The sequence below is a fragment of the Phyllobates terribilis genome, unplaced genomic scaffold, assembly GCF_046119375.1.
Source record: "Phyllobates terribilis strain yellow unplaced genomic scaffold, ASM4611937v1 Scaffold_2__4_contigs__length_985480577, whole genome shotgun sequence".
Lineage (NCBI taxonomy): Eukaryota > Metazoa > Chordata > Amphibia > Anura > Dendrobatidae > Phyllobates > Phyllobates terribilis.
In genome coordinates this window covers 610,934,696-610,953,598 of record NW_027362762.1, presented here as the reverse complement: position 1 = coordinate 610,953,598, position 18,903 = coordinate 610,934,696, and positions in this window count along the sequence as shown.

The window sequence follows — 18,903 nt, the reverse complement described above, 5'->3', positions numbered from 1 at the left end:
CTGAACAATCTGATCCTGTGAATGCTAAGGTAAACAGTTCCTCCAGTGCTGTTGTACATCATACGTGCATAGGCAGTGATTCTGATAATAAGGTGGTTAACCTTAGTGGTCATTTACTCTCTGCGGAGGACCTGTCGCTTCTCAGCAGGGGCCTTTCCTTTTCGCCGTCTGCTGGGTTCGATGAGTTCACCGCGGTGAAGGACCTACATATGTTTGCACGATCATTGCTGTTCAAGCGCCATTTTCATAATGATAATACCTGTAAATTATTTCCTTCAGAAAAAGAACAAATGGCATTAAAGGCACTGGAGGAACTGGCAGTAGATCACAATACATCTGAAAGCGGTAAGATACCCCCTTCCATCCGCCCTAGATCAAAGAAATTCCCTCCATTATCCTCCTGTACCAATGTGGACGTGTTTGTTCAGATTGTCAGCAAAGAATTTCATAAAATTCCTAAATACATATCTGGTGACAATCTGACCAAGAATGAAAGGAGGAGATTAAAGGTACTTAGGGAACTTCCAGGAGTAGTAATTAAGCCTGCCGACAAGGGGGGAAACGTTGTTATCTGGCCTCTTGATATGTATGAATGCGAAGCATTCCGCCAGCTTCACAATAAAAATTGCTACAAGAAGCTCACGTTCAACCCCTTGTCGGCATTCTGTGTACAATTGGAATCTATTTTGGATAGGGCGAGTGGAGAGGGGGTGATCACCCGTGAACTAGCGTCAGCATTGAGAGTGACTGAGCCTACCATCCCTACAATGTACCTACTCCCGAAATTACATAAAAACATTAATAAACCACCTGGGCGTCCGATAATTTCGGGAAGGGGTAACTTTCTCGAGAATGTTAGCCGCTGGATTGATTCCAAATTGCAGCCTTTGGTAGAGAACCTCCCATCATTTCTACGGGATACGGGTGATCTCCTTAGGAGAGTTGATGGCCTTTATTTAGATCATGACACCATGATGGTAACAGTGGATATTGAATCCCTGTATACCAATATCAAGCATGCTGACGGTTTACGGGCTGTGGCTTTTTTCCTGGGGGGATCTAACCTGTCAGAAGAAATGAGGTCCTTACTGGTGGAATTGTTGGATTTCACACTGACGCATAATTTTTTTATTTTTAAGGGGTCTTTCTACCTACAGCTCCAGGGGACAGCGATGGGGGCGGCTTTTGCCCCTTCATACGCTAACCTCTTCCTGGGGCTGTGGGAGAGAGACCTCTCCCTGTCAGATCTAGGGTCGTCGATGGACCGTGTCCTCTTTTGGGCACGCTACATCGACGACATCTTCCTGATCTGGCAGGGCTCACAGCAATGCTTAATTGAATTTATGGACAAACTCAATTGCAATAACGTAAATATCCACATTACATATCAGTGTGATCCCAACAGGGCAGAATTTCTGGACGTGACTCTTAATAGAGAAGCGAATCAGAGCATTAAGACCAATATATTCAGGAAACCCACATCCACCAATACATTGCTGCATGCATCGTCATCCCACCCACAACACATGATAAGGTCGGTTCCGGTGGGCCAATTTCTGCGTTTAAGACGGCTCTGCTCAACGGACAGTGATTTTCTCACTCAGTCCAGGGAGTTAATGGAGAGGTTTTATGCCCGTGGTTATAGCCGTAGATCTGTGAAAAAGGCCTTTAATAGGGCTAAATACTCTGCACGAGATGATCTCCTATATGGGTCAAGAGATGATACCAACACTGAGATCGTTAGGTTCATCACTAAGTACCACACTCAAGCACCGGCTATGAGGAGAGCACTGGAGAAAGCGTGGCCGGTTCTCATGAATGACCCGATTCTAACGAGATATGTGTCTGAAAAACCATGCATAACTTTCAGACGCGCTAAAAATTTAGGGGATCATCTCGTGCGGAGTCATTATGAGGGGGTACCGCGACAGACTTTTTTGAGTGGTGTGGGTGGTGCACGGCGTGGATGTAGTCCGTGTGGCCGGTGTGTCGCCTGTCCCAACATTGATCGAAGTAATGAATTTTGGGACTCTGACGGTAATAGACTTCCGATCACTAGTTACATCACCTGCCAAACACGGTACGTGATATACCATGCAACCTGTCCGTGTGGTCTCATCTATGTGGGCATGACTACTCGTCAGTTTAAAACACGGGTAAGGGAACACGTACTGGGCATAGAGGCGGCACTTGGCCACACTGATGCATCCACCCTCAAGACCATCCCACGCCACTTCAAATTATACCATGGATGTGACTCCACTGGGCTGCGTGTGAGAGGTATAGACAATATAGTTGTGGGTATCCGTGGTGGTCGAGTGACCCAGAGGTTGGCCCAGCTGGAGTCTAAATGGATATGGGCACTTAAAACCCTGCAACCGAAGGGGTTGAACAAGAGTATTAGCTTCGTCCCATTTCTTTAATTTCCGGTCTGCATGTGATGTCCTCAGTTGTTTTTATATTCTTTTTTGCATTTCAGATTTTATCATTGTTCGTATTTTAATGCTGCACATTGACTCTCCACTAGATTGTTGCCCGTGACATATTGTCTGCCCTGTTACCAGTGATGAGTGAGTTGCCCTTACCTCCCGGTTCTCCATTGTTTGACATCATGCAGCTATCTACCTGGATTCCATGGAGGACGGTGATGATGTAGTCTTGCAGACACCATGAGAAGATGATTGCATAATTCATCGATATAGCATATATTGAGAGAGATATATGTGGTTTTTGCTGTTACATCAATGTATTATTTTTTCTAATGAGATGAATCTGCAGAAGATTGTATTGCACAATGCTCTAATGGGATTGATATTTATGTCCTCTATATTGTATGCACTGATATGGATATAGGTTAACAGTTTTGGATATACATATGTCTTCCACCTATTATGGTAATACTTTTGATTGCAGTACTTATTTGTATACACATTTCTTATTTGCTCCCTTTCTTGTCTGCCTCCTATGTTCCACCTGAGTCAATTTTGTCCTCTCCTCCTTCTCCTTTAAATCTTTCTTCTTTCGTTCCCTTTCTTTGTCTTCTGCCAGCTGTCAGGTGCCTTGGTGGTGGCTCCGGTGTACGCCATCGCTGTCTGGCCGGTACGCGGTCCCTCCGCTTCGCGCATGCGCCCAGTGGCTCTCGACGTCCTTGTGATGCCGACGCCGCTGTGCGCCTGTGGTGCGGCGGAGTTTCCGCGTCATTTTTGGCCGGGCAGCAGTGGTGTTTATATCCCATGATCATGGGGGTGGCACCTTGGGCTTGATCATGTGAAGTGAGGGGGCGGAACTTGGAGCCACATGACAGGGCTGTTGATGCCTCTCCATGGATACGCAGTGAATGTGGCAGGAAGTTAGTCACATGCAGTGAGTGAGACAGGAAGCCAGTTACTCGGGCTTGATCATGTGAAGTGAGGGGGTGGAACTTGGAGCCACATGATAGGGCTGTTTATGCCTCGCCATGGAGACGTAGTGAATGTGGCAGGAAGTCAGTTACAAGCAGTGAGTGAGACAGGAAGTCAGTTGCTTGGGCTTGATCATGTGAAGCGAGGGGGTGGAGCCTGGAGCCACATGACAGGGCTGTTGACGCCTCTCCATGGAGACGCTGTGAGTGAGGCAGGAAGTCAGTTACATGCAGTGAGTGAAACAGGAAGTCAGTTTCATGGCACTTCCGCTTTACTGTGCAACATGTGCACACTGCAGATATGGATGTGGGGGTATAAAAGGTGGATAGTTGGTGTGCAGTATTACCCCTTGAAAAAGGTTTTCCTACCGAAACGTGCGTCGGGGTGACGGTAGCAGAGCCTGTCTGGTGGCCTTACCCAGGTACATAGCTATTTTAGCTTATTTATGACCAATTGGTTGCATTACTTCCATCTGTATAAGGGTTTTAACCCTTTTGTTTCTGGGTATTTTGATTGTGATGGGATATTATTGCTTTGGGGGTACTATTTGTAAAAGGTATTCATGATGGGTGGTATATATTTATTAATACATGTGACCCTGTCGCTGTCCCCCTTATATTTCCACTTGCTATATAGGCTGACCTTTCGGGCGCTGTGTCACAGTTTTTAACATTGTTTTATTCATGTGGATCCAGCACTCTGTGTCTACTCTGTCGTCCGCATTTATCTTTGTAATTTGTGTTTACTACAAGATGAAGAAGGCAGGGAGTAAGGCATGTGGTCGTGGGCGTGGGCGTGGAGTTTCTGCAGGGAGAGGACGTGAGGATTCTGTGCCTGCAGGGAGAGGACGTGGGGATTCTGTGCCTGCTGCGGGCACCAGTGACTCAGCATCCCCCAGTTTTACCAGGGAACAGTCCTTTATGCGCAGCTTTGCAGGAGCTAGCCGTACCCCACTGCTGCGGGAGGACCAAATTGAAGTCGTTGTCGGATGGATGGCAGCTAACGCATCGACTTCAATTAGTTCCAGATCCTTTCAGGTCCTGAGCACTGAAGAGCACCCATCTGTCTCTTCACCACCTGTCAAATTGCCCAGGCAGTCAGAGAGCCCTGGACAGGAGCCATCTCTACTTCTGTTCTCTGAATCTCTTGGCTTGGAAAGAGGGGGCCAGCCAAGCAGAATTCGGGAATTTGAAGAAGAGGTAGTATGCAGTGATGCGCAACCGTTTTGTCTCTCTGAATCTGAAGAGGCGGGTGGGCCAGTGCCTATGGTCAGCAGCACACCTCAGTACGCATCTGATGATGAGACTCAGGTGCCACTTTCTGGTGCGTAATGTGCTGTCGAGACTACCCAGGAGAAGCAGTTGTTTGAAGAGGGTGGTGTAGATGATGAGGTCCTTGACCCATCATGGCGTGAGGGACAGGAAGGTGGTTGGAGCAGCTCTGAGGAAGAGATTCCCCGAACAGCCCAAAAAGGAGGGAGAGGGAGGGGGCAGACTTGGTTGCCTGTAGCCTCCACTTCGGCACCCATTAGGAGCATGGCTCTTCCAAAATCCAAAGCAGGCGCTCCCAAGACTTGCAGTGCCTGGTCCTTTTTTGACACAGTTGCAGATGACATTTGCTTTGTCAAATGCAAGCTGTGTAATCAGAAGGTGAAAAGAGGGAAAAGTGTCAGCAACCTCAATACCACAAATATGTGGAAACATGTGCGGACCAAGCACGTGGTGGAGTTACAAAAACACACTGAAGACCTAGGCCAACCTACAGTGCCACCTATCACCTCTTCAGCTCGTGTTGTAGCCTCTTCCTCCAGCTCACACACAGCTGGTTCGGCTTTCTCACAGGATCGCCATGGAAGAATCTCTGGCACTGTTGTACAGAGACACAGTGTAATTCCACCCACAGCACCACTTTCCCAGTCATCCTCACACTCCCAGGCCAGTCTACAGCCATCGTTAGCACAGGCATGGGAGAAAAGGCGCCCATACTCGGCAAACCACCCCCGAGCACAGGCTCTGACTGCTGGCATTGCTAAACTACTGGCCCTTGAAATGCTATCATTCAGGCTGGTGGAGACTGACACATTCCATAACTTTATGGCATTGGCAGTCCCACAATACAACGTGCCCAGCCGCTTTTATTTCAGCAGGCAAGCCGTCCCTGCCCTGCAACATCATGTGGAGGGAAAAATTAAACATGCGCTACAAAACGCCGTCAGTAGCAAGGTCCACCTGACCACCGATGCGTGGACCAGTAAGCATGGACAGGGACGATACCTTTCCCTCACTGCCCATTGGGTAAATGTTGTGGAGCCGGGTACAGATCTTGAGAGTGGCGCTGTACGTGTTCTGCCAACTCCAAGGATTGCAGGAATCCAGTCTGTACACATTGACTCCTCCTCATACTTCAGTTCCTCTGAATCAGCGCTGCAGGAGCCGTCACGGTCTACCTCCACATCGACCCGTGAACGGTTACCTGTTATGGTGACCAATATGAGCACAGCCGTGGCCAAACGTCAACAGGCCGTATTAAAATTAATTTCTTTGGGGAATCGAAGCCACACAGCGCAGGAGCTCTGGAATGCCATCAAGCAGCAGAGCGACGTGTGGTTTGTGCCAGCGAATCTCCAGCCAGGCATGGTAGTGTGTGACAATGGCCGAAATCTGGTGGCAGCTCTGGGCCTAGGCAACCTCACTCACATCCCATGTCTGGCACATGTGCTCAACTTGGTCGTGCAGAGTTTTTTGAGGGACTATCCGGATCTTGATGCACTGCTTCACAAGGTCCCCATAGAGTGCACTCACTTGCAGCGTTCCAGCAATGCAAGATCACGCATTGCAGCTCTGCAGCGCCGATTACGTCTTCCGGAACATCGCATCATATGTGACCTACCCACCAGGTGGAATTCAACGTTACATATGTTGGAGAGGTTTTGTGAGCAGCAGGCAGCAGTAATGGAGTACCAGCTGCAGCAGGCGCAAACAAGTCGCAGTGCACGCCGTTCACACTTCACCACCACTGAGTGGGCCTCTATGAAGGACATTTGCCACGTTTTGCGTGCCTTCGATTATTCCACGCGGATGGCGAGTGCAGATGATGCACTAGTCAGCATGACTATCCCCCTTATCTGCCTGCTTGAAAAAACACTGCAAGCACTAAGGGACGAGGTTTTGGAAGAGGTGGAGGATGAGGAGTCACAAATGCCATCTGCTTCTCTACAGTCTGCGCAACGTGGTTCCTCACAAAGGCCTAGGCAGGGGACACTTTGTGAGGAGGATGAGGAGGAGTCAATGGATGAGGAAGACATCTGTCCAGAGGAGCGAGGTACACAATGCTCTAGTAGTCAGTATCTAGAGCGAGGGTGGGGTGATGCAGAGCAGGCAGAGATCACGCCTCAAGCAGGGGACAGCGTTTCTTGGCCAGTTGGCAGTCTGCAGCACATGGTTGATTTCATGCTGCAGTGCCTGAGAAACGACCGCCGCATCGCCCACATTCTCAACACGGCTGATTATTGGGTGTCCACCCTCCTAGATCCGCGCTACCGGGACAACTTACAAAGCCTCATAACACCGTTGAACCGGGAGCGTAAAATGCGGGAGTACCAAGACGCACTGGTGCATTCCATCATGTTCTCCATTCCAACCGAGAGCAGTGCTGCTAGTGCTTTACAAAGCAGCTCAGTGCGTCGAGGCAGTGGAGGAAGCTCTGCACAAAGAGGGAGCAGAAGCAGCGCCTCAGCACAAGGCAAGACCAGTATGGCCGAAATGTGGCAAAGTTTTGTGTCCCCGCCGCCACAAATGTCTACACCATCACAGACGGCTCCAGTCAGCAGGAGGCAACGTTTCCGTCAGATGGTGACAGACTACATGTCTTGCCCTCTTAGTGTACTCCCAGACGGCTCTTCTCCCTTCAAGTTTTGGGTCTGTAAGCTGGATACATGGCCAGAGCTTAGTCAGTATGCATTGGAGGTGCTAGCTTGCCCTGCTGCTAGTGTATTATCGGAATGCGTCTTTAGTGCCGCTGGTGGTGTACTAACAGACCGTCGCATGCGACTATCCTCTGATAACGTTGACCGGCTTACTTTTCTCAAAATGAACAAGGCCTGGATTTCTCATGAATTTGCCAGTCCTCTTCCAGAATAAATAATTGGTTGGCAACAGTATCCAGGTCTCCTGTTCTGTTCATGTTTCTACCACCTGAACTGTAATCCCTGAGCTCCAACACCGCCAGTTGGCGCTCGGAAGTGCCGTCTGCACAGTCAACACTTGCTGCTGTGTCATTGGGGTTCAGTAACGTCAGCTGTTCCCCGGCTGTGCGGACGGCAATTTCTCCTGCTCTGTCCACATTCTCACTACTACAGATTTTAAAGTTGCTCCAATTACACCTCTGGCTCCTCTGTTTTCAGTATTATCCCTGAGCCCCAACACCGCCAAGGGGCCGCGCGCACCGTCCTAAGGAGTCCCCGGCCAATGGCCGGAGGACTTCACCATATATAAGGCACCTCCTCCAAAATGGAGGTGCCCGAGCAATGTTGTTGCACTGTTCACTACTCTGCTTCAGCCCTCAGGTCCCGTTTCCAGTTACCTGCCAGTTACCTGCCAGTTACCTGCCAGTTTCCTGCCAGATTGCTGTCTGATTCCTGCCTGTTATCCGCTTACCTGCTTGCTAGCCTGAGGTCCGACGGTCGGTCTGCCTTCCGACACCTGTCAGTGTGTCTATGGACCAGCTTGCCCGCTCACCTGGGAGCGCCCACCTGCTACCCGCCTGCTAGCCTACCTGGAGGTTCCGCCGTCACGTGCTGTGACCACCTGCCAGTCCAGAGACTCTTGCCCGCTCACCTGGGAGCACTCATCTGCTACCTGTCTGCTAGCCTACCTGGAGGCTCCGCCGTCACGTGCTGTGACCACCTGCCAGTCCAGAGACTCTTGCCCGCTCACCTGGGAGCGCTCATCTGCTACCTGTCTGCTAGCCTACCTGGAGGCTCCGCCGTCACGTGCTGTGACCACCTGCCAGTCCAGAGACTCTCGCCTGCTCACCTGGGAGCACACATCTGCCATCTGCCTGCTAGCCTACCTGGAGGCTCAGCCATCACAGGTCGTACCTACCCTTTACCCAGAGACTGTCCCGGTCACTTGCCGTGACCTTCTGCCCGTTCACCCAGAGACTGCACCGGTCACTTGCCGTGACCTCCTGCCCGTTCACCCAGAGACTATCCCGGTCACTTGCCGTGACCTCCTGCCCGTTCACCCAGAGACTGCCCCGGTCACTTGCTGTGACCTCCTGCCCTTCTACCCAGAGACTGTCCCGGTCACCTGCTGTGACTACCTGCCTGTCTTCCCTGGTCGCCACCCGCTTCCTTACAAGGACCGCCCCCTTGTATAAGTTGCTCAGAGGTTCCGCCTCCCAGACCCGTTACAGTTTGCTTGGGCCATGGAACCCGGTGGCACCCAAGCTCCCTCGCTCTCGGACCTTTGTCATGAACTGTCCAGTCAGAGGTCCCAACAGGAGTCCATCCTGAGTCACCTGCGGAATGTCAATTCTCGTCTGGACACTCTGACTGCTCCACCAGCAACCACCGCTAGTGTCTTGACTCGCAACCCGGCAGCTCCGCTGCCCACCAATACCATGGTATCCTGCTCCGGACCCCGGCTTTCTGCACCTCCTCGCTTCGGAGGCGACTCCGCTCTGGCTCGGGGCTTCATAAACCAGTGCACCCTGCACTTTGAACTCCTGTCCCACCAGTTTAACTCCGACCGGGCCAAAGTAGCCTTCATCATGTCCCATCTCACGGGGGAGGCACTGGCTTGGCTAAATCCTCTATGGGAGAGAGGAGACCCCCTGGTGTCCGACTTGCCTGCCTTTCTCACGGCTTTCCGGAAAGTCTTCAACGAACCCGGACGGAAGACCTTATCCGCATCATCTCTGCTACGCCTCCATCAAGGAAATCTCACCGTGGGCCAATATGCCATACGGTTCCGTACCCTTGCTTCGGAGCTGGCCTGGGATAACGACGCCCTGGTGTCTGTCTTTTGGGAGGGTCTGTCCGGCCGTATTAAAGATGAACTCGCCGGTCGGGACATACCTACCACTCTCGACGACTTAATAACTCTTGCCACCCGGATTGACATCCGGTTCCAGGAACGCGCAAAAGAGGTCACCCGTGAGAGGAGGTTTCCATGTCTAGCCCCTACCTTTCAGAAACCTGTCACTTCTCCCGCTACTCCCCAGGCGCACTCACCCAAGCCTATGCAGGTCGACCAGACCAAGATGGTCAAGACCCGTCAAGAGTTACGCCGAGCCGAGGGGAGCTGCTTCTACTGTGGCAGTAAGGAGCACCGGATCCGTTCCTGCCCGGAGAGGTCGGGAAACGCCTGTGTTTAGGATCGCTCAGAGAGGTCGTCCTAGACAAGAGTAAACCCTCTCCATCTCTGTTGCTGTCGGTCTCTATCCTCTGCGGGGAGAACCGTTATTTTGAACTAGCCCAACTTGACTCTGGAGCTGCCGGAAATCTCATTTCTCAGTCCCTGGTAGAGAAATACCGCATTCCCACCAAACCTCTAGCTGTACCCTTGTCTGTCGCTGCCGTAGATGGGGGCCTCTTACCACATCCCATCCAACTCATCACCGAATCCATAACCCTGCAGGTGGGAATGCTGCACTCTAAGAGCATCTTCTTTCATGTTCTGCCTGGACTCTCTCACGCCCTCTTGCTAGGCCTACCTTGGCTTCAGAAACATGCACCCGTGCTTGATTGGCAGACCGGAGAAGTCCTTCGCTGGGGACAGGACTGCCAAAAGACTTGTTTAGTTCCCGTCCATCCTGTCCGTCCTTCTCCTACCCCAGCCAATCTACCTGGTCTTCCGGTTCCTTATTGGTCTTATGCGGACGTCTTTAATAAAAAGGAGGCAGAGACTTTACCCCCTCATAGACCATACGACTGCCCAATCGACCTGATGCCCGGCGCTACTCCTCCCCGTGGGCGTATTTACCCTTTGTCCGCTGCTGAGACCCGGTCCATGTCTGAATATATTGAGGAGAATCTGGCCCGAGGATTTATCCGGAAATCGACCTCCCCGGCGGGAGCAGGCTTCCTCTTCGTCAAAAAGAAGGACGGCTCACTCCGTCCCTGTATAGACTATAGAGGCCTTAACCAAATCATGGTGAAGAATAAATACCCCCTTCCACTCATTCCGGAATTATTTGACCGTCTGAGGGGGGCTAGAATTTTCACCAAGCTGGACCTCCGTGGGGCATATAACCTTGTCCGTATCCGTCAGGGGGATGAATGGAAGACGGCATTCAACACCCGGGACGGCCACTATGAATATCTGGTAATGCCCTTCGGTCTCTGTAACGCTCCCGCCGTCTTTCAAGAGTTGGTCAATGACATCTTCCGGGACCTTCTCTACTCCTGCGTAGTGGTGTACCTGGACGACATCTTGGTCTTCTCTCTGGATCTTCTCACTCACCGGAGGGATGTTCGTCAGGTCCTGCTCAGGCTCAGGCAGAACCACCTCTACGCTAAATATGAGAAGTGCCTCTTTGAGCAGACCTCGCTTCCGTTCTTGGGCTACATAATCTCTCAGACCGGCCTACGAATGGATCCTGAGAAACTGTCTGCCTTCCAGAAGTGGCCCCGACCAGAGGGGTTGAAGGCTATTCAGCGGTTCCTGGGCTTCACCAACTACTACTGCCTCTTCATACCGCACTTCTCTTCCCGGACTGCCCCAATCTCTGCGCTCACCCGTAAGGGCACTAATCCCAGAGAATGGCCACCCGAAGCTGAGGAAGCCTTTCTTTCCTTAAAACAGGCTTTCTCTTCCACCCCGGTGCTGCATCGTCCAGACGGCAACAAACAATTCTTCCTGGAAGTGGACGCCTCCTCCTCTGGAGCCGGAGCGGTAGTTACCCAAAAGTCGTCTTCCGGAAGAATGGTAACTTGCGGCTTCTTCTCCAAACTCTTCTCCCCTTCTGAGCGCAATTATTCTATAGGAGACCGAGAGTTATTGGCCATTAAGCTGGCACTGGAGGAGTGGCGTTACCTGCTCGAGGGGGCTCTTCACCCGGTAATTATTTACACGGACCACAAGAACTTGGCTTACCTCCAGAGCGCCCAGAGACTTAACGCGCGCCAAGCTCGGTGGTCCTTGTTTTTTGCCCGCTTTGATTTCGTTCTTCATTTTCGCCCGGCAGACAAAAACATCAAAGCTGACGCCTTGTCCCGATCCTTCCTGGTGTCTGATCTAGAGGAGGAGCCTAAGCACATCATTGATCCCGCCAGAGTAATGCAGGTGGCCCCCGTGAATCTAAATCATCTCCCTCCCGGAAAGACGTTCGTAACAGTACCTGATCGGAAGAAGATCCTACACTGGGGTCACTCGTCCAAGCTAGCTGGCCACGCCAGTCAGAAAAAGACCCTCCAGCTTATTACCCGGCATTACTGGTGGCCTACCCTGCACAAGGACGTAATAGACTTTGTTTCAGCCTGTGTGTCCTGCGCCCGCAACAAAGTTCCGAGACATCTGCCAGCCAGTCGCCTCCTTCCTCTTCCAGTACCTGCTGCCCCGTGGCAGCATATAGCTATGGACTTTATAGCGGATCTCCCTGTCTCTGCCGGTTGTACGGTCATTTGGGTGGTCGCTGACCGCTTCTCCAAGATGGCTCACTTCATCCCCCTGCCGGGTCTCCCGTCTGCACCCGAGCTGGCTAAAGACTTTATCCGCCACATCTTCCGTCTCCATGGCCTGCCCCTCCACATCGTGTCGGATTGTGGGGTTCAGTTCACCTCACGCTTCTGGAGAGCCACATGTAAGCTGCTGGATGTCACCCTGGACTTCTCCTCCGCTTACCACCCACAGTCCAATGGTCAAGTGGAGCGGATCAATCAGATCCTGACCAGTTACCTCCGGCACTTCGTTAATGCCCACCATTCGGACTGGGTGGATCTCCTACCATGGGCCGAGTTCTCTTACAATAATCACGAAAGCGAATCTTCCTCCAAATCCCCGTTTTTTGTAGTCTTCGGTCAGCATCCTCGGATCCCATTTCCCGTCTCCACCTCGGTGGACAATCCGGCTGCGGAATCTCTCGTTAGCGAATTCTCCTCCATTTGGGAGAGTACCCGATCCGCACTCCTTCAGTCGTCCGAGCGGATGAAAAAACACGCTGACAAAAAACGCCTGGATCCTCCACAATTCCGTCCTGGAGATAAAGTCTGGCTCTCGTCCAAGTATGTCCGGCTCAAGATTCCTTCCTACAAGTTAGGGCCTCGGTTCATCGGCCCACTGGAAGTTATCAAACAAATCAACCCAGTGGCCTATAAATTGAAACTCCCGGCCAACTTGCGGATCCCTAACTCCTTCCATGTATCTCTCCTCAAACCCGTGGTACTTAACTCTTTTTCCAAGTCTACAGGTGCGCCTCCTGCTCCGGTTTCCGCTGAAAACGAGTTTGAGGTAGAGAACATTCTGGCCACCAAAAGGGTAAGAGGAAAGACCTTTTTTCTAGTGGATTGGAAGGGGTTTGGTTCTGAGGAGAGAACGTGGGAGCCCCGGGAGAACATCCATGCCCCTCTCATCCTTGATAAATTTCTGTCTGGCCTAAAAAAGGGGAGGCCTAAAGGGGGGGTACTGTAGCGTCATCCCCCCTGCCTCCTGCTAGGCAGGGACGCTGTTCCCCTCACATCTACGCTCCGTGTCCGGCGTCCTCCTCCCGCTCTGCTGGCAGCGCGCGCTGCTTCCCGGCCACTGTGCTTAGGGCGCGCGCGCTCCCCCTCTCTTAAAGGGGCCGCGCGCGCCGTCCTAAGGAGTCCTCGGCCAATGGCCGGAGGACCTCACCATATATAAGGCACCTCCTCCAAAATGGAGGTGCCCGAGCAATGTTGTTGCAAAGCCTTCACTCTGCTTCAGCCCTCAGGTCCCGTTACCAGTTACCTGCCAGTCACCTGCCAGATTCCTGCTTGTTACCTGCCAGTCACCTGCCAGAATCCTGCCTGTTACCTGCCAGTCACCTGCCAGATTCCTACTTGATACCTGCCTGATATCCGCTTACCTGCTTGCAAACCTGCGGTCTGACGGTCTGCCTTCCGACACCTGTCAGTCTGTCTATGGACCAGCCTGCCCGCTCACCTGGGAGCGCTCACCTGCTACCTGCCTGCTAGCCTACATGGAGGCTCTGCCGTCACTTGCCGTGACCACCTGCCTGTCCAGAGACTCTTGCCCGCTCACCTGGGAGCGCTCACCTGCTACCTGCCTGCTAGCCTACCTGGAGGCTCTGCCGTCACTTGCCGTGACTACCTGCCCGTCCAGAGACTCTTGCCCGCTCACCTGGGAGCGTCCACCTGCTACCTGTCTTATAGTCTACCTGGAGGCTCTGCCGTCACTTGCCGTGACCACCTGCCTGTCCAGAGACTCTCGCCCGCTCACCTGGGAGCGTTCACCAGCCACCTGCCTGCTGTCCTTCTACCCAGAGACTGTTCCTGTCACTTGCCGTGACTACCTGCCCTTCTACCCAGAGACTGTCCCTGTCACTTGCCGTGACTACCTGTCCTTCTACCCAGAGACTGTCCCTGTCACTTGCCGTGACTACCTGCCCGTCTTCCCTGGGAGCCACCCGCTTCCTTACATGGACCGCCCCCTTGTATAGTTGCTCAGAGTTTCCGCCTCCCAGACCCGTTACATACTGCCCTGGGGCTCCACTCTTCCCATGGGGAGTCACACTACCTCAGCTGCACACACCATCAGCCCCAGCGGTCTGCCTTGCAGCGACGGTCCGCGCTGACCGCAATCCACGGGTGGCGTAGTCGGACAATTAACCTAAAACCCCCACAAAATACCGCCATCGGCCTGACCACCCTGAGCCATGGGACCGGGTCACCGCCACGGATTCTACAACCCCCAGAGACCAGGCTCCGGGTATCCCACACACGTCCACATTAGGCCCAGGGGGCGAGTCAGTTTTGGCGTAGTCGGCAGGATTTCGTGCCCGCAACCACCGGGTACTGCGCACCTTCAAAAGACTGTCATACCTGCCGTGGTGAAGGTCCCCACCATCCGGAGCCGTTTCCCGCCATCTTCAAAAGTTTCCCGCCATTCGCAGTCGTTTTCCCGCCATCGGACGCCATCTTCGGGACGCCGCGCGGGAAGAAGAGGGGCGTGGACGCCGAAAGCGCACGAGACCCGAAGCTCCGCCTCACGCATCGACGCTGCTCAAGGTCTTGGAAGGGAGAGAGAGCGACGCTGACGTCACCAGAGCGCGACACAAGGTCCTCCACCCTGACAATCGTCTGCGGAGCCGCGGCCTACGGAGAAGAAGCAACCAAAGGTAGGCCACACTTAACTAGGGGGGAGGAAGATGATGGATACGGAGGGACCCTCTACCACCAGCGCTGCTGCTGCCGCAGTAATGCCATTTACAATGCCCTATATCCCCGGAGCGGCCTGGCTGCCCCAGTACTCAGGGGAGTCGCATACCCTAAGCGACTTTAAAGAGAGACTGTACAGCCTGTTTAAGGTGTACCCCCTGACAGAGGGACAAAATTGAGCATATTGGTAGGCCAGCTAACCGGGACAGCCCAACATGAAGTAAAGTCCTGGTCAGTCAGGGACAAGGAGACTGTGAAGGAGATCTTAGCCCGTCTGAGGGACACCTTTGATACCCGCACCTCAGCAGAGATCAAAATGAAATTCTATGGGTGCAAGCAGCGGGCCCAAGACAGTATAAGAGACTATGCTTTGAATTTGCAAGAGGCCCTGGGAGCCATTAAACAGGCAGACACTGACAGTGTGCGGAATGCAGATGAACTGTTAACTGAGCAATTCATTGAGGGTCTGCTGTCCAACGCCCACCGAACCCAGTTACGTGCAATGGCCTTGCAGAACCCTGGTTTAGACTTTGCAAAGTTCAAAGACAGGGCCATCCGGGTGCTCCGAGAAACGGCACCGGCGCCCTGCTATTACCTATCTCCAGGAGGCGGCGCCCTTGTCTACAGAGTCTGTAGGAGCTGGTGTGTAGGCTTTGGACAACAACCCGGCTACAGACCTGCACCATCAGGTCCAAGAGCTAACTAAAAGCGTAGCCGCACTAACCCGAACTGTGCAGTCTTTACAGGTCTCTCCTCCAGGAAGGATCAAGCTGGCCACCAGTCCGGAGGACATCCCATGGCACCGACAGAGGAGGATCCCATCGTCCAGAGGAAGACCCAGCGACAGATACAACGAGGACGGACAACCCATCTGCCGCCGCTGCAATCAACCCGGACACATGGCGAGGTGCTGTCATTTAAATGGGCACAACCTAGGGTAGAGGGCCAACCCCCAGGCATAAGATCATCAGGCCCATCGAACTGGCGTGATAAATATGTAGGGGGACGTCCGGTCTTGCCTGTGGTACTGGATGGCATTCCTATGAGTGCCCTACTGGACACTGGGTCACAAGTGACTACCATCCCGTACGTGCTCTTTAAGCGGTACTTGAATGACTCGGACATAGCCCGCTACCCAGATGACGACCTGAGTATCATCGCCAGCAATGGTCAGCCCGTGCCGCAGGTGGGATTCAAGGAGGTGACCATTAAGGTCGGTAAAGTCGAACTGGCGGCACAAGGACTGATTATTGTGGACATTGACCGTCATGAGAGTCACCCTAGAATAACCTTGGGAACTAACGTGATTGAAAATTGGCTTGCAGAGGGGATTCTCATTTTACAGCAGGTTGCCAAGAACGCCAGTTCCAGCCAGCAGCGTGTGCTCCAAAAAGAGATCCGGGCACTGATGAAGCGGCAATAAGTGGAACTATCTGGTGGTGAGATAGGTAGCGTGAGAATGTGTGACCCGTTCCCTATTGCCATGCCCCCGAAAAGTGAGATGATGATCTGGTGCCGGGCAGCTATTGGTCTAAGAGGTAGAGACTACCAAGCAATGGTAGAACCCGTCTACTCAGACAGTAGGCCCACCATTTTGACAGCACGGGGGGTGGTCGATGTACGCCATGGGAGGGTGCCTGTCCGCATCATAAATATCGGGGAGAGAGAAGTATACCTGCCCCGGTATGCCACGCTAGCCAAATTGTTCACCATAAACCAAAATTCTGTAAGGGCCGTGGAACCCTTGCCTCCATCTCAACCAGAGGAAGGTAACGGCTCTAAGAAACAAATGGAGGACTGGTGTCATCAACTGCATTTGGGTACTGACTCCACTCCCTCACACCAAAAACAGGGAGTCTACCGGGTGGTTCAGGAGTACGAAAGAGTCTTTAGTAAACACCCGCTAGACTTCGGGCGAGTAAAGGGGGTAGAACATCACATCCCCACAGGAGACCATCCGCCCATAAAGGAAAGATACCGACCTGTACCCCCTGCACACTATCAGCATGCAAAAGGGATGTTGCGGGACATGAAGGAGGCTGGGGTAATCAGGGATAGCTGTAGCCCCTGGGCAGCTCCATTAGTTCTAGTGAAAAAGAAGGACAACACCATGAGAATGTGTGTAGACTACAGAAAGGTCAACCGTATTACACACAAAGATGCATACCCGTTACGCAGACAAGGAGAAGACTGCATTCACCACCCCGATGGGCCTCAGCGAATTCAACTGTATGCCGTTAGGGCTCTGCAACGCACCAGGAACCTTCCAACGATTGATGGAATGCTGTCTGGGACACCGGAATTTCGAGACGGTCCTGTTATACCTGGACGATGTCATCGTCTATTCCAAAACCTACGAGGACCATCTGAAACACCTGGCAGAAGTGTTTGACGCCCTGGCAAGCTACGGCCTCAAGGTGAAACCCTCCAAGTGTCACCTGCTGAAACCAAAGGTGCAGTACCTGGGACACGTGGTGAGTGCTGACGGAGTGGCTCCCGACCCCGATAAGATCATCGTGATCAAAGACTGGCCAAGACCCTCCAGCATAAAGGAAGTGCGGCAGTTTCTCGGGTTGGTAGGCTACTACCGAAGATTCATTCCCGGTTTCACCAAAATGGCAGCTCCTATGCAGGACCTCCTGATAAGCCAATCCAGGAAGGCCAAAAACCAGTAGCCGCCCTTCAGATGGGAAAAGCTGGAAGAAGAGTCCTTCCGCCAGCTGAAGATGGCCCTCACGGGGGACGAAATTCTGGCGTACCCTGACTACAGCCAGCCCTTTATCCTCCACAGGAACGTGAGCAACATCGGGCTGGGAGCCGTACTGTCCCAGATCCAGCAGGGGAAAGAACGGGTAATCACTTACGCCAGCCGAAAACTACGGCCCACGGAGAGGAACCCTGAGAATTATAGCTCATTCAAGCTAGAGTTCCTGGCAGTGGTGTGGGCAGTGACCGAATGTTTCAAGCATTACCTTGCCTCTTCCAAGTTCACCGTGTACACGGATAACAACCCGTTGACACACCTGGACACTGCAAGACTTGGTGCCCTGTAGCAGAGATGGATGGCCCGCCTGTCCAACTATGAATTCACCATCAAATACCGGGCGGGATGCTCAAATGCCAACGCGGATGCCCTGTCCAGAATGCCAAACTTACCGGACATAGGGGAAGATCCAGAAGAACTGGAAGAAGTCGAACTCCCTGCGTTCCACCGTCACCGTCATGGGATTACCCTGTATTCCCACCGCGTAAGGGACAGGCGCTCTGCCACATTCAATCCCTTACCCCACTACAGCTGGGTGGAGACACAAGACAGTGATCCCGCAGTCCGTCTGGTGAAGGAAATGCTGACACAGGCTGATGGCCGTCTTGCCGCAGACGCTCCGGAGGAGACCAAGCAACTGTGGAAGGAGAAAAGCAGGCTGTTTCTTTACAAGGAGAAGCTGTGCCGGAGAATGGTCAACTCTAGAAAACATGAGCTGACCTGGCAGGTAGTGGTCCCAAGACGAGACGCGGCTATGGTTCTGGAGGCGTACCACGACGGAGCAGGACGCTTCGGATGGAAAAAGCTGAAGTTCTTGTTGCGTGAACGGTTCTACTGGGTAGGCATAAGAGGAGCCATCAAGAGGTGGTGCAGAGACTGTGGCCCGTGCAACCTAAGAAGAAAGGACCGTGCCAGCCAGAAGAGTCCCCTGCAGCCCATCATCACCAGGCAGCCACTGGAATTGGTAGCCCTGGACCATGTGAAACTGGCTCCAAGCAAATCTGGGTACGTCTACGCCCTCACCATCGTAGATCACTACTCCCGGTTTCTAGTGGTGGTCCCTGTCAAGGACTTAACGGCCCAAACAGCAGCCAGGGCCTTCCAGCTGCACTTCTGCCGTCCACACGGGTACCCGGAGCAAGTGCTGACGGACCAAGGACCAGCCTTCGAAGAGGAGGTCTTCCAGGAGTTCTGCAATCTGTATGGCTGCAGGAAGATAAGAACAATGCCCTATCACCCTCAGACCAACGGACTATGTGAGAAAATGAACCAGGTGGTGATAGACTTGCTAAAAACATTGCCCCTGGAGGAACGCAGTCTGTGGCCTGAAAAACTGCCTGATTTGGTGGACTTGTACAATCACATCCCCGTAGGCTCCA